Source organism: Balaenoptera musculus, chromosome 16 (genome assembly GCF_009873245.2).
Source record: "Balaenoptera musculus isolate JJ_BM4_2016_0621 chromosome 16, mBalMus1.pri.v3, whole genome shotgun sequence".
Classification (NCBI taxonomy): domain Eukaryota; kingdom Metazoa; phylum Chordata; class Mammalia; order Artiodactyla; family Balaenopteridae; genus Balaenoptera; species Balaenoptera musculus.
The window spans coordinates 75,139,252-75,156,283 of NC_045800.1; the positions used below are offsets into that span (position 1 = coordinate 75,139,252).

Genomic DNA, 17,032 nt, shown 5'->3' on the forward strand with positions numbered 1-17,032 from the left:
TGGACCGCCAGGGAAGCCCCCTATCTCTGTTTATTCTCTATCTTTTCCTGTCCCTTTCCCTCTCTTTCTCAAGGAATCTTCTCTTCCTCCATCTGTCTGTCTCCCTTTCTGTTCTCTCTGCCTCAGTTTTGGTTTTCCATGTTTTGTTTTGTTTTTACCAGACATCAGCTGTGCTACACGCGGAGCAGGGGTGGTCAATTCAACGCCAGTCACAACGGCCCCCGAGCATAGGAGGCAAGGCTGAAGCTGCCCCACTGCCCTGACTGAGGAGGGCTGGTCGTGGTGTGAAAATCAGGACCAGGGACCCGCTGCAGTGGGTCCATGGAGCACAGACCCTGCTGCCCTGGCATGAGGCCCATGGCGTCTCCCAGAGCACCTCATCTCTCAGCCCTCATCTGCTGGGCAGGGCTTCGTGGGCCACCCCTACAGGGACAGCTGTGGGTCCAGTCCTGAGGTCACCAGAGGAGGCCCCGCTGGTCCAACCTGGAAGAATGGCTGGGGGCCTGGCTGTGAGCAACTCAAGCCCAGGTAAGCGGCTGCGTGAGGGGCGGGGGTGGGCCTGTTGCTGGGAGGGTCTGGGCTCTGCCCAGTCCCTCCCATTTTCTCGGAGCAAGCCCCCCAGCCCCTCAGCTCAGTCTCCTCCTCTGTACGACAGCTGCCTGATTCCCTGTGGGATGTGAGCATTAGGGGACCTGAGTGGCCATCTTACCCAGCTGAGAAAACACAAGTTCTTCCCTGAATTTCCCACTTCTATGTCTGTTTTCTCCATCCATTCATTCACTCATTCATTCATTCAGCCTGCCATGTGCTGGACATGGCTCAGTGCTTTGGGGGTGCAGAAACATGATCAAGCCCTGGCCCTTTGAAAACCCTCTGTTTCCTCTTCCACGCATCCCCCCTCTGCTTCTCTTCTTTAGCTTATGGGCCCCCCAACCCGGAGCCCATTGTCTGCTTCCTTGAAGCTGGCACGTAAAAGCAGATAAATCAGAAGAATGGAGAAAATTTTCTATCCGGTTATGATCTGTTTAGATTAAAGACAAATATTGTTCACAGAAACACCCACGTAGGAACTTTTTATCTACATTAGAGCTTTTTATCCAAATGAGAAATGAGTCATTTAATCTGTGAGGAGGGGCAGAAGTTGGATTTTGACAAACACATCAACCTTCAGAAAGACAAGAGTACTCAACTCTCTCTCCCTCAATTAGCAGAACACGACACTTCCGTGTGTGGCTCCCCGTTTTCTAGTGGAGAGCGGAGTGGGGAAGGGGGAAGGGGGAAGACGAAGGGGCATCCACAGACCACCGGTGCTCTGACTGGTGCCAGGTCAGGAGGCTGGGAGGTGAGGGAAGTAGAGGTGCCGCCCGCAGGGCTCCATGTCTTTCCTCTTCAAGGACCAGCCACACGCTCTTCCCGGGGGCACCCAACACACCACTGGGGCAGGGCACCAGCTACACTTCCTGAGAAATACTGTTGGCCTCCAGGCATTTATCACTCTCAAAATGTTTGCATTATTCAAAACCCAGTCTTGGAGAGCTTGCCCCGATGGACTAGTTAAGCAGGCTTTGGGAGGGGTGTGTGTGTGTGTGTGTGTGTGTGTGTGTTTGTGTGTGTGTGTGTGTGTGCACTGTCAACCTCTGTTGATCAGTGCCACTGTGGGGAACTTTTCTGGTGTCTTCCACATGTTACCTCTTCTTTTATCTGGAGAGGGAGCCTCAGTTTACTCACTTGACTGATGTAGAAACTGCTGCTTGTGGGTACCAAGTCCAAACAGCCAGTATGTGGCAGAGCTGGAACAGAAATCAGCTGTGACCACCCTCAAGCCCTCTGGGGCCACAGCTCTCTCCACGTCTAGTGCAGGTGCACCTACTGGCTTCCCTCACCTGTCAGTTTGGGACACAGCCCCTCCCTCCAAACTCCCATGCTCTGTGGGTTCAAGCAATCTCCTTTCTGAGAAGCACCTTGGGCTTCCAAAGAAGAGAATCATGTGGCCAGGGGGCCCCCATGCTGATCTTCAGCAGCATAAGAGTGAAGGAAAGGGAAGTGACCAGGAAGTGGTCACGGGGAAGATCCCAGCCTCCACCCCCAGGACAGCAGATCCACCACGGTGCAGGGGCTGCTCAACCTTCACGACCCCTGGCGGGAGACCTGCTGCCGGTGACTCAGTGTCCAGGAGGAACAGGCTCAGTTCACAGGTCCCCCACATGCAGCTGAGAAGGAAGTCATGCCTATTGAACCTGTACCCTGGACCAGACACCTTTTAGTGGAATTTCTTCCTGGGCAGTGTGCGAGAGAGACATGATTGTCATGTCTCTCATCGAACAGGCAAATAGTGGAGGCTGGGAGGTTAACACTGTATGACTATTTGTGCATTAAGGCTGGCCTTCCTGTTGGACTCTTGGCTTCAGGAGCAGAGACCTTGTAAGCCCAGCACAGAGCAATGCCATTTGTTGTCTGACCCCCAAATCTAAATGGCCTCTGACTACCTAGAGAAGGAAGGTTATAGGGCTTGGCTGTGGTGTGTCCTTTACCCCAGAATCCTTGCCCCAGGAGTCCTCTGCCCTTGGAGTCATACTCTACAGAACAGGGACACCGGTTGGAGGCAGATCTGAGTGACAGTCCTGGCCACAGTTACTGGCCATGATTTAGCCTCTCTGAGTCTCAGTTTCTTGTCTGCAGAATGGGAGAAGCAGCAATACCCACCCACAGCGTTGCTGTGACGATCAGAAGAGAGGACATAGGTAAAGAGATTAGTGTTTGCGGGACATAGGAAGTGGTCAGTAGAAGGTAGCTCCTCGGAAGGCAAAGAAGGAACAGTGTTGTGCCACTCAGTGATCTGGGAATGGCGCTCTGCCCCGACCCAGCAGCCACGTTGGAACCTGCATCAGGAACATGGGGCAGCCTCATCCCATTGAGACCTTCTCCCGCTTGCAGTGTCTCCTACTGCTCCCAGGATTTCTCCATGTAAAGGGGGATCTATAAAGGCATATCCTTTCCCATGTCGAGGGCCTTTGGAAAGCTCAGCATCCCAGGTCAACAGCATGAGCACACAAACTAGAGAGAAAGTGTGCTCTGAGCTGGGAGGGAGCCATGAGGCCAGTCTGTGTTGGTCAGGCAGAGCTTGCCATTTTGGGGGACACATTGCATATCTCTCTCCAGGGAAGTTGTCCAGCCCCCAGTCTTCTCGTGGCATCCACTTGTGCCAAATGTTTGGCCTCCCAGCCCCTAAGTGTGTCAGTGCCCCCTACTTTAGGTGTAACTAGATGACTCTGGCTGTGATGACAAGAAGGGGGGTGTCAACTGCTTGTGGCATTTGCAGGGCACCTGAGCACACCCCTACCCTCAGTCTGACCCTTTCCGGTATCTGTAAGGAGGCCCTTCTTTCCCAGACTTGACATCCAGTAATTCTACTAAGTGCCGATTCAGGCGCTGTCCGTGGTGCTGACCAACATCACACCTCCTTATGGCCAGGTGCCAAGGATCCCTACCACAGCGAGTGGGCTTTTAAATTTTTTTTTAAAAATAAATTTATTTATTTATTTATTTATTTATGGCTGCGTTGGGTCTTCGTTGCTGCACGCGGGCTTTTCTCTAGTTGCGGCGAGCGGGGGCTACTCTTCGTAGCGGTGCGCAGGCTTGTCCTTGCAGTGGCTTCTCTTGTTGCGGAGCACGGGCTCTAGGCACGCAGGTTCAGTAGTTGTGGCTCGCGGGCTTAGTTGCTCCGCGGCATGTGGGATCTTCCCGGACCAGGGCTCGAACCCGTGTCCCTTGCATTGGCAGGCGGATTCTTAACCACTGCACCACCAGGGAAGTCCGGGCTTTTAAATATTTGTATAAAGCTGCATTTGGCTTCAGAGTTGCAAGTTTCCAAGGCTTCATGCTACCTGAAGCCTGACACCTCCTGGCTTCTCGGACTCAAAAGGTGCTGAGGCCCCGTTTAGCCTCAGGAGTAGCACGGCCCGCACAGCCTGCTGCTTGTAGAGCAGGGACCAACAGGTCACAGGGTCTAGAGCAGAAGCAGCTGCAGTGGACGTACTTCCCCATCAGAGGCAGAAGCTCTCCAGGGCAGAGAGATACCAGTCTTGGCCATCGTCCTAAATATGTGTTTATTTGATGTTGTACGCTTTCCCTCTTCATGTAGTTTTAAAAAATCCCCATTCTTTTGTGAAATGAGAGAAATTGGACATTTTTAAGGAGACAAATTGAATCCCAGCCTTGGATACAGATGGGACTGGACTCCCCACCATTGCCTGGGGCAGGGTCCTTCTGGCTCTGCCATAGGACTTCCTGGCTCAGGATGAGGACTGAACCTCAGAAGCCCCCATGCCCTCTCACAAGGATATACCTGGCTCAGTCCTACTTATATCATCCATAAATGTGTGACCAGGACTCAGGCCATGTTTCTAGCATAGATACACACAGAGCTGCTTGGATGAAGTGGGAATAGGGGGTTCTGGGGTCTCATACTCAGCCTCTTTCCCACTCACCAGGGACCCACAGAATTCATACTGAAAACCATGACCCTAAATAGAGCCTTGTAAACAGTGGCCTTTGAATGGGTCCGGGTGGGGTGAACAGAAAATTTCAGCATAGGGGCATCTGAAGGACCCAGCCTTCCTCTACCTTCCAGCTTCTCCTGGCCCTGCTAATTTGGTAAAGTATGTACTGTGGAATATCTTAAGGTATGAGCTCTTAGCCCAGAAGAGAGAGAGAAAGAATGTCTCAGTTCAGAGAACTTGCCCATAATCATGCTCTAGAGGCAAGAAAAATGTTTAGCTTTTGTACTTGATAGAATAGACTTCCGGATAAGATGGCTACATTTGTATGCAGCTCTAACTTCTTTCCAAATTTCCATTGAAATGACTATCAACAGACTATAGAAATAGGAAGAGCATGCGTAAATGCTAAAAGGTGGAGAAGTGTGGCATTGCCAAATCATAAATTCAGATGTTCAAGATACTCCAGGAAAAAATGGGACAAGACGAAATAGAAATAAGGACCAAAGCAACCCCTGGTAGAGAACCAGGAACATCACCCATGGATATCCAGGGATTAGAGGCAAGGGCAGCTGAGGACACATATAGGTTTCATCCTCCCCCTGAGAAGGGACTAGAACCTTGGATCATAGCAAAGGTGTAGCATAAGGTTGCACTTGATTTGTGTCCAATAAAAAGGATGACTGCACTAAGCAAAGAATGGGGATATTGCCCCAACTGTAGTTGCCATTGCAAATATGGTTAAAGCAGTCTCTCTGATCAGGGTCAGAGATATCTGGATTTTCATCTAACCCTCAATAGCTGAGTGACCTTGGGAAAGTTACTTTGTTACCTCTGCTTCATTTTCTTCCATCAGTGAGGGTTATCTTAGAATCAACTTCATAGAGCTGTGAGAATTAAATACAATAATCTATATTATAGATTCAGCAAAGGGAGGGTACTTAGTAGGTAAATATTACTTCCTGAATTGGTTCCAGTGTTAGGTGAGCAAGATGATTCATTTATATCTATTTATTTAAAATAGAGAAGTCCAGCTTTACTAATAGCTAATGTGAAGGCTGAGTCTGGCACCTGCCTTGACCAAATGTCAGGTGGATTTTGGTCATGTCTGGTAAAGGCCACATGCTAGGGCAGAGCAGGAACTCCCACTGCAGAAGGTGGACAGTAGTTCCCCCACATGTTTCCTACTTTCAGAATTTTGCACCTGTTGTAGTTTCCATGCACCCGATACAAATACATGTAGACTATATTTTCTTAAGTAGTTGAAACTTTGCTTGTACTGTCTTTGTCTGGTCCTGCTGTTAGGGTAATACTAGCCTCATAGAATGATTTAGGAAGCCATCCCTCTACTTCTATCTTCTGGAAGAGATTGTAGAAGATTGGTATACTTTCTTTCTTAAGTGTTTGGTAGAACTCATCAGTGAACCCATACGGGCCTGGTGTTTTCTGTTTTGTTAGGGTATAAATTATTGATTCAAGTTCTTTAATAGATGTGGGCCTATTCAGATTGTCTATTTCTTCTCAAGTGATTTTTGGCAGATTGTGTCTTTCAAGGAATTGGTTCATTTCATCTAGGTTATCAAATTTGTGGGCATAGAGTTGTTCATAATCTTCGTTTTTTATTTTTTTATAAATTTATTTTTATTTATTTATTTTTGGCTGCATTGGGTCTTCGTTGCTGCACACAGGCTTTCTCTAGTTGCGGCGAGCAGGGGCTACTCTTCGTTGCAGTGTGCAGGCTTCTCATTGAGGTGGCTTCTCTTGTTGTGGATCATGGGCTCTAGGCGCACGGGCTTCAGTAGTTGCGGCGCACGGGCTTCAGTAGTTGTGGCACGCGGGCTCAGTAGTTGTAGCTTGTGGGCTCTAGAGCGCAGGCTCAGTAGTTGTGGCACACGGGCTTAGTTGCTCTACGGCATGTGGGATCTTCTTGGACCAGGGATTGAACCCGTGTCCCCTGAATTGGCAGGCAGATTCTTAACCACTGCGCCACCAGGGAAGCCCATAATCTTTCTTTATTATCCTTTTAATGTCCATGGGATCTGTAGTGATGTCCCTCTTTCATTTCTGATATTAGTAATTTGTATCCTTTCTTAGTCTGGCTAGAGACTTACTGATTTTATTGATATTTTCAAAGAACTAGCTTTTGGGTTCATTGATTTTCTCTGTTGATTTCCTGTTTTCAATTTCATTGATTTCTGTTCTAATTTTTAAATTATTTTTCTTCTGCTTACTTTGGATTTAACTTTTGCTTCTTTTTCTAGTTTCCCAAGGGGGAAGCTTAGATGGTTAGTTTTAGGTCTTTCTTCTTTTCAAATATAGGTATTCAATGCTATAAAATTCCTTTTAAGCATTGCTTTTGTTGCATTCCACAGATTTTGATAAGTTGTATTTTCATTTCATTTAGTTAAAAATACTTCTTAATTTATTTTGAGATTTCTTCTTTGAACCATGTCTCACTTAGAAGTGTGTTGTTTAATCTCCAAGTATTTTGGGATTTCCTAGCTATTTTTCTTTCATTTATTTCTAGTTTAATTCCATTGTGATCTGAGAGCAGATATTATATTTTATATTTTAAAAAATTTGTTAATATGTGTTTTATGGCCAAGAATGTGGTCTATCTTGGTAAATGTTCCATGTGAGTTTAAGAATGTATATTTTGCTGTTGTTGAATGAAGTAGTTGATAGATGTCAATTATACCCAGATAATCGATGGTGCTGTTGAGTTCACTATATCCTTACTGATTTTCTGTCTGCTGGGTTTGTCCATTTCTGACAGAGGAGAGTTTATGTCTCCAACTATAATAGTGGATTCATCTATTTCTCCTTACAGTTTTATCAATTTTTGCGTCACGTACTTTGATGCTCTGTTGTTAGGTCCATACATGTTAAGGTTTATTATGTGTTCCTGGAGAACTGACCCTTTTATCATCATGTAATCCCCCTCTTTATCACTGATAATTTTCCTTGCTCTGAAGTTGGTTCTGTCTGACATTAATACAGCTACCTTGCTTTCTTTTGACAAGTGTTAGCACAGTGTATCTTTCTTCATCCTATTACTTTTAATCTATACAGGTCTCTATTTAAAGTGGGTTTATGTAGACAACATATAGTTGGGGTCTTGTTTTTTGATCCACACTGACAATCTCTATTTTTAAATTGGTATATTTAGATAACTGACATTTAAAATGATTATTGATATAATTGGATTAATATCTACCATATTTGTTACTTTTTTCTATTTGTTGCTCTTGTTTTTTGTTTCTATTTTTGTCTTTTTACACTTTCTTCTGCCTTTTGTAGTTTTTTTTTAAAGGTTTTAAATTTTTTATTTTTATGCACTTTTAAAAGGTTACATTCTATTTACAGTTATTGCAAATATTGGCTATATTCCCCATGTTGTACAATACATCCTTAAGACTATCTTATACCCAATAGTTTGTACCTCCCACTCCCCCATCCCTATATTGCCCCTCCCCCCTCCCCTTGCCCCACTGGTAACCACTAGTTTGTTCTGTATATCTGTGAGTCTGTTTCTTTTTTGTTATCTTCACTAGTTTGCTGTATTTTTTAGATTCCACAGATAAGTGATATCCTACAGTATTTGTCTTCCTCTGTGTGACTTATTTCACTTAGCATAAAGGCCTCAAAGTCCATACATGTTGCTGCAAATGGAAAAATTTCATTCTTTTTTATGGCTGAGTAATATTCAGTTGTGTGTATGTATATATATATATACCACAACTTCATTTATCTGTTGATGGACACTCAGGTTGTTTCCATGTCTTGACAATTGTAAATAATGCTGCTGTGAACATTGAGGTTCATGCATCTTTTTTTTTTAAAACATCTTTTTTGGAGTATAATTGCTTTATAGTGTTGTGTTACTTTCTGCTGTATAACAAACTGAATCAGCTATATGCATACATATATCCCCATATCCCCATATTCGCTCCCTCTTGCGTCTCCCTCCCACCCCCCTTATCCCACCCCTCTAGGTGGTCGCAAAGCACTGAACTGATCTCCCTGTGCCGTGCAGCTGCTTCCCACTAGCTATCTATTTTACATTTGGTAGTGTATATATGTCAATGCTACTCTCTCACTTCGTCCCAGCTTACCCTTCCCCCTCCCCGTGTCCTCAAGTCTATTCTCTACATCTGCATCTTTATTCCTGTCCTGCCCCTAGGTTCATGAGAACGACTTTTTTTTTTAGGCTCCATATATATGTGTTAGCATATGGTATTTGTTTTTCTCTTTCTGACTTACTTCACTCTGTATGACAGACTCTAGGTCCATCCACCTCACTACAAATAACTCAATTTCGTTTCTTTTTATGGCTGAGTAATATTCCATTGTATATATGTGCCACATCTTTATCCATTCATCTGTTGAGGGACACTTAGGTTGCTTCCATGTCCTGGCTATTGTAAATAGAGCTGCAATGAACATTGTGGTACATGACTCTTTTTGAATTATGGTTTTCTCAGGGTATATGCCCAGTAGTGGGATTGCTGGGTCGTATGGTAGTTCTATTTTTAGTTTTTTAAGGAACCTCCCCTCATTGTAGTTTTGATTTGCATTTCTCTAATGATTAGTGATGTTGAGCATCTTTTCATGTGTTTGTTGGCAATCTGTATATCTTCTTTGGAGAAATGTCAGTTTAGGTCTTCTGCCCATTTTTGGATTGGGTTGTTTGTTTTTTTGATATTGAGCTGCATGAGTTGCTTGTGTATTTTGGAGATTAATCCTCTGTCAGTTGTTTCATTTGCAAATATTTTCTCCCATTCTGAGGGTTGTCTTTTCCTCTTTTTATGGTTTCCTTTGCTGTGCAAAAGCTTTTAAGTTTCATTAGGTCTCATTTGTTTATTTTTGTTTTTATTTCCATTTCTCTAGGAGGTGGGTCAAAAAGGATCTTGCTGTGATTTAGGTCATAGAGTGTTCTGCCTATGTTTTCCTCTGAGAGTTTTATAGTGTCTGGCCTTACATTTAGGTCTTTAATCCATTTTGAGTTTATTTTTGTGTATGGTGTTAGGGAGTGTTCTAATTTCATTCTTTTACATGTAGCTGTCCAGTTTTCCCAGCACCACTTATTGAAGAGGTTGTCTTTTCTCCATTGTATGTTGTAGTTTTAATTGAGCATTTTATGATTCCATTTTCTCTCCTTGTTTAACATCTTTGTTGTACTATTTTTTAACTTTTTTTTGTACTGGAAGTTTTACTATACGTTTACAACTAATCCAAAATCACTTTCAAGTAACACTATGGGGCTTCCCTGGTGGCGCAGTGGTTAAGAGCCTGCCTGCCAATGCAAGGGACGCGGGTTCGAGCCCTGGTCTGGGAAGATCCCACGTGCCGCGGAGCAACTAAGCCTGTGAGCCACAACTACTGAGCCTGTGCTCCAGAGCTCACGAGCCACAACTACTGAGCCCGAGTGCCACAACTACTGAAGCCCCAGCACCTAGAGCCTGTGCTCCACAACAAGAGAAGCCACTGCAATGAGAAGCCTGCACACCACAATGAAGAAAATCCCCCACTCGCCACAACTAGAGAAAGCCCATGCACAGCAGCAAAGACACAATGCAACCAAAAATAAAAAAATATATAAGTAAAATAAATAAATTAAAAGAAAAGTAACACTATGGATTCATGAGTAGTGAAAGTACCTTATAATAATAAAATACTTCTAATTCCTCCCCCCATCCCTTGTATCTTTACTGTCATTAATTTCACTTATATATAAGTATATATATGCATATATATGTAATTATTTTGAACAGTTATCTGTTAGATCAATTAAGAATAAGAAACTAAAAGTTTTTATTTTACCTTCACTTATTCATTTCCCAGTGTTTTTCCTTTCTTTATAGATCAGACTTTCTGACCTATATCATTTTCCTTCTCTCTGAAGAATTTCTTTTAACATTTCTTGCAAGCCCGGTCTACTGGAAAGAAATTCTCTCAATTTTTGTTTGTCTGAGAAAGTCTTTTTCCTCCTTCTCTTTTGAAGGAGATTTTCACAGGGTACAGAGTCTAGGTTAGTTCTAGACACTTTAAATATTTCCCTCCATTCTCATCTTGCTTGCATGGTTTCTGAGGAGAAGTCAAATGTTGGTCTTATGTTTGCTTCTCTATAGGTAAGTTTTTTTTTTTTTTCCTTCTGGCTTCTCTCAAGATTTTTTCTTCATCTTTAATTTTCTGAAGTTGGAACATGATATGCCTAATTATAGGTTGTTATTATTGTTGTTTTGGTGTTTATCCTCCTTAGTGTTCTCTGAGCTTCCCAGATCTGTGGTTTAGTGTCTGACATTAATTTAGGGGAAATTATCAGTCATTATTCCTTCAACTATTGCTTCTGTTTTTTTTTTCTCTCTTTTTTCTTCTGATAATCTCATTATACATATGTTACACTTTTTGTAGTTGTCCCACAGTTATTGGATGTTCTGGTCTGTGTTTTGTTTTGTTTTTTTCTCTTTGATTTTCAGTTTTGGAAGTTTCTATTGTCATATTGTCAAGCTCAGAGATTTTTTTCCTCAGCCATGTTCTCTCGACTAATGAGCCCATAAAAGGCACTCTTCATTTTTGTTATAGTGTTTGTGATCTCTAGCATTTCTTTTTGATTCTTTCTTAGAATTTCTCTCTATCTGCTTCCATTACTGATGTGTTCTTGCATGTTGTCTACTTTTTCCATTAGAGCACTTACTTAGCATGTTAATTATACTTGTTTTAAATTTCCAGTCTGATAATTCCAACATCCCTACCATATCTGACTCTTGTTCTGATACTTGTTCAGTCTCTTCAAACAACGTCTTTTGCCTTTTAGTATGCCTTGTAATTTTTTGTTGAAATCTGCAGATGATGTACTGAGTGAAAGGAACTCTGGTAAACAGGCCTTTAGTAATGTGGTGGTAAGGTGTGGGGGAAGGGGAAGCATTCTATAGTCTTATGATTAGATCTCAGGCTTTTGATGAACCTGTACCTTGGTCCTTGGTCTGTGAACTTCACCAGTACTTCTCAGTTGTCTTCCCCCCTTAGGTGGGACAGGATGGCTAGAAGGGACTGGAGTTGAGTATTTCCCTTTCCCTGGGTAGGTTAGGCTCTGATAAAATCCCAGTAGGTTTTGGTAAAACAGTTTTTCATGAGGGCAGGCATTGTCAAGAAGAACAGAATGTGCTGGTATATTTCAAAATGGCTCCTTTCCCCCTTTCTCTGCCAGAAGCTTGAGGGGATTTCTCTGTGATAGTCACTGTGAGGACTTGGTAGAGCTCTTGGAGGTAAAACCCACAAAGGTGTGGGGTCCCCCTGATGACTAGGTCCCCCTGGAGTTTTTAACTCTCAGACTTGTCCATGTTGGGCCTCCAGAAATTAATCAGTTACAGTTTACGTTGCCCTGGCACTGGTTTCTGCTCCATTGCCTTGTGATTCTCCACATCTGCCTGTCTATCTCTCCGATTTGGGGAATAGCAGTTTGTCCTGTGATTTCACTTCTCTGAAGAATCTAAGAAGAGGTGGTGATTTTTCAGCTTGTTCAGTTTTTTACTTGTTAGGACAGAGTGGCAACTTGTAAACTCCTTACATGTTGGACTAGAATACCAAATAGTTGAATCTTAATGTGCTCTGTGAGGAGACAGAGAACAACCATGAAAGTCCTCTGTATCATAGAGAGGTGTGCTGGTTACCACAGGCAAATCACTAAAAGGAGTTACTAGAATTCATGATGTTACACCTTTTTCTTAGACAAAAAGACAAGTGTTCTAAATTGTTAACATTAATGACTCTGTCCTAAAGGTGATGGAAAATGAACGTTACCTCTCAAGGAAGGGAGAGACCTGGTCAGATTTGAGTGTTTGAAAGATCACCCTGGCTGCCTCAGGCAAAATAGGTCTCAGGCAACTTCAGCAAGAATGTTTTTTTTAAAAAAGACTCAGTCCCATAAGACTGCCCTCACTTCAGACACCGGTCACAAATGTCAGGTCTCCAGGTTACCCACACTACTGTCTAACTTGGATTCCCATGACCCTCCCAAGTTTCAGTTCACAGAACTCAGGAAAAGAGTTTACTTACACTTATTGGTTTATTATAGAGGCTATAGCTCAGGAACACCCAAATGGAAGAGACATGTAGGGCATGAAAAGAGGACATGACTTCTCCAGGCTTACCACCCTCCCAGTACCTCAATGTGTTCACCAACCTGGAAAACTCTCTGAATTACATTGTGTAGGGGTTTTTATGGAGGTTTAATCATGTCAGCATGATCGATTATTAAATCAATCTTCAGTCCCTCCACCTTCTGGAGCTTGGGGAATGGGGCTGAAAGTTCCAGGATTCGAATCAAGGTTTGGTCTTTCTGGTGACTAGTCCCCATCCTGAAGCTAAGGCATTTGCCAAGAGTCATCTTATTAGAAGAAAAGACACTCCTCTCACACAGGAAATTCCAAGACATTTAGGCTCCTAAATGTCAGGAACTGGGAACAAAGACCAAATAGGTATTTCTTATGCCACAGAGGTTCAGGCAGATTGGAGGGAGACCATTAATTCTTTTAAGAAGCGTGGCTCTGAATGGGAAAAGAAGGCAGGATGGAATCTACAAGGCATGGGTGTTCCAGGTAGTTTTTGAAAATGAGAAAGGTTAGATGTTTAAATGGAAGACATTAAAGAGAGAGAAGAGAGAGGGTATATTTAAATGCACAATATTGAAGAGGAGGTATGTGGAATGGCATCCAGGGCAGGGGAGGAGAGAATGACCTGTGAGAGAAAAGGGATGGTGTCCTCCATTATGACAGGAGGGAAGGATGCAGACAAATGTGTAAATTTGGGGATAAGAGTTGAGACAGTTCCTGATGATGGTTTTGAATTACCCTATGAAGTAAAAGAGGGAGGGTCACCATCTGACAGGGGGAGAAAGAGAGGGCAGCCTGGGGTTTGGTAAAGGCCCAGAGGATTTGAAATTCTTGGGAATGCTTGGGGAATTTAGAGAGGAGTAGAGTGAAAAACTCAAACCATGAAAAAAGAAAGCCATACAAGGATATACAATGGAGAAAAGGCAGTCTCTTCAATAAGTGGTGCTGGGAAAACTGGACAGCTACATGTAAAAGAATGAAATTAGAACACTCCCTAACACCATACACAAAAATAAACTCAAAATGGGTTAGAGACCTAAATGTAAGACCAGACACTGTAAAACTCTTAGAGGAAAACATTGGAAGAACACTCTTTGACATAAATCACAGCAAGATCTTTTTTGATCCACCTCCTTGAGTAATGGAAATAAAAACAAAAATAAACAAATGGGACCTAATGAAACTTAAAATCTTTTGCACAGCAAAGGAAACTACAAACAAGACGAAAAAACCACCCTCAGAATGGGAGAAAATATTTGCAAACGAATCAACGGACAAAAGATTAATCTCCAAAATATATAAACAGCTCATGCAGCTCAATAGTAAAAAAACAAACAACCCAATCCAAAAATGGGCAGGAGACCTAAATAGACATTTCTCCAAAGAAGACATAATGGCCAAGAAGCAAATGAAAATCTGCTCAACATCACTAATCATTAGAGAAATGCAAATCAAAACTACAATGAGGTATCACCTCACACCAGTTAGAATGGGCATCATCAGAAAATGTACAAACAACAAATGCTGGAGAGGGTGTGGAGAAAGGGAACCCTCTTGCACTGTTGGTGGGAATGTAAATTGATACAGCCACTATGGAGAACAGTATGGAGGTTCCTTAAAAATCTAAAAATAGAATTACCATATGACCTAGCAATCCCACTACTGGGCATATACCCAGAGAAAACCATAATTCAAAGAGACACATGCACCCCAATGTTCATTGCAGCACTATTTACAAAAGCCAGGATATGGAAGCAACCTAAATGTCCATCGACAGACGAGTGGATAAAGAAGATGTAGTACATATATACGATGGAATATTACTCAGCCATAAAAAGGAATGAAATTGAGTCATTTGTAGAGATGTGAATGGATCTAGAGACTGTCATACAGAGTGAAGTAAGTCAGAAAGAGAAAAACAAATATCATATATTAATGCATGTATGTGGAACCTAGAAAAATGGCACAGTTGAACCGTTTGCAGGGCAGAAATTGAGACACAGATGTAGAGAACAAACGTATGGACACCAAGGGGGAAAAGTGGCGGGGGTGGTGGTGGTGGTGGTGTGATGAATTGGGAGATTGGGATTGATATGTATACACTGATGTGTATAAAATGGATAACTAATAAGAACCTGCTGTATACAAAAATAAGGTATAATTCAAAAAAAAAAAATAAAAGAAAGCCATAAATGGAACTCTATTATACAGATTAAGACATTGTCTCCATCAAAAGATAACACAGGGACTTCCCTGGTGGCACAGTGGTTAAGAATCTGCCTGCCGGACTTCCCTGGTGGCGCAGTGGTTAAGAATCTGCCTGCCAATGCAGGGGACACGGGTTCGAGCCCTGGTCCAGGAAGATCCCACATGCCGCGGAGCAACTAAGCCCACGTGCCACAACTACTGAGCCTGCACTCTAGAGCCCGTGAGCCACAACTACTGAGCCTGTGTGCCACAACTACTGAAGCCCGCACGCCTAGAGCCCGGGCTCCGCAACAAGAGAAGCCACCGCAATGAGAAACCTGCGCACCGCAATGAAGAGTAGCCCCCGCTCGCCGCAACTAGAGAAAGCCCTCATGCAGCAACAAAGACCCAACGCAGCCAAAAATAAATAAATAAATAATAATTAAAAAAAAAAAAAAAAAGAATCCGCCTGCCAATGCAGGGGACACGGGTTCGAGTCCTCGCCCGGGAAGATTCCACATGCCCCGGAGCAACTAAGCCCGTGCTCCACAACTACTGAAGCCCTCGTGCCTAGAGCCCGTGCTCCGCAACAAGAGAAGCCGCCGCAATGAGAAACCCATGCACCGCAACGAAGCGTAGCCCCCGCTCGCCGCAACTAGAGAAAGCCCAAGTGCAGCAACGAAGACCCAATGAAGCCAAAAATAAATAATAAGTAAATAGATAAATTTATATATTAAAAAAAAACACAAAGGGGGTAATAATACAAGCTACGACAATCTTGGGAGAAGATTGTCCAAACAGTTGGACATTCACCAATTTGTAACACATTTAACTCTCATTGCACCAATATCTAGAGTATACAGAAAGCTTCTATATCAATTAGAAAAAAGAATAATCAATAGAAAACTGAGCAAAAATGTTGAACAGGCATTTTACTAAAGAGTAAACTCAAATTACTAATAGACAGATGAAAAGATGTTTGATATTATTCGTCATCAGGAAAATAAAAATTAAATCTACAATGAGACAATACTATACAAAAAACAGATTGGCAGAAATTGAGAATTCAACACTTAGAAAGTATTGGCAAGGATTACATATTAGTTTCCAAATCCTGCTGGAATAAATTACCACAATCTCAGTGGCTTAAAACAACACAGTTTCTGGAGGTCAGTCTCATTGGGATAAATTCAAGATGTTGGCAGGACTAGTTCCTTCCGGAGGCTGTAGGAGAGAATCTGTTTTCCAGACTTTTACAGCTTCTACAGGCTGTCTGTCAATACTTTCCTTGGCTTGTAGTCCTGAAACTGTACACCTCAGGTTGGGACTTGAACCCACAGCCTGGGGTACGAACCCAGCCAAAACCCAGATTGGAACTTGAACTCATGGTCTTTTCATCAGAATCATTCACCTGGTGTCAGGACTTACTGAGGCTCAGGTTCTTTGTGTCTCAGCATAGAAGGAATTCAGCGAGAAGCAAAGCAATAGGCAAGAAGTAGATTTATTAATATACTTGTGAGGGATACAAGTGGGCAGGCAAGGGGGCTCTGCCCCGAGAATTAAGTGGGCTACATTTTTTTGTTATACGGCAGGTTCTTATTAGTCATCCATTTTATACATATTAGTGTATATATGTCAATCCCAATCTCCCAATTCATCCCACCACCATCACCCCTCACCTGCTACATTTTTATAATCAAAAGAAAGTGGGGAGGAGGAAAAGACCACCTTCTTCCTCATTCTTTGAGTAGACGTCAGGCTTACATCACTAGCTGCTCCTTCGCATTGGGCAGGAGAGTGTTTGACCCTATAAGGTCAAACTAGGACTGTCGTGGCGCTTATTCAAATCAGCAGAAGGGTGGTAACATATACTAAAAAAAAAAATTGTTTTAGAGTGGCTTTTTATTTATTTATTTTTTGGCCACTCTGTATGGCTTGCCGGATCTTAGTTCCCTGACCGGAGATTGAACCCGCACCCTCGGCAGTGAAAGTGCTGAGTCCTAACCACTGGACCGCCAGGGAATTCCTTATACTAAAATACTTTAGATCATCTCAGGTTTCAGTATAATGAGGGTCTCCTGCTTTGGAATGTCACCTTTCCCTTATATTCGTGTCCTTGGTTCTAAGGATCATTATCTTGCTGGACTTGACCAGCAGGATGAAGGCCTCAGTTTTTCACTTAATGGCCTGGGGCATATCTCGTGCTTTTATTGATGGCTTTATAGTTAAGCAAGG

At 43.0% G+C, this 17,032-nt stretch overlaps 1 protein-coding gene across 1 annotated transcript in view; it reads left to right on the forward strand.

Moving 5' to 3' along the window:
* The first annotated feature begins 466 nt into the window (after positions 1–466).
* RASGEF1A (RasGEF domain family member 1A) overlaps positions 467–17,032 on the forward strand; it is a 114,358-nt gene continuing 97,792 nt past the window's right edge. The window contains exon 1 of the mRNA XM_036828720.1: positions 467–528. The gene's annotated coding sequence lies outside the window, so the exon portion shown is untranslated. The remainder of the gene's footprint in view (positions 529–17,032) is intronic.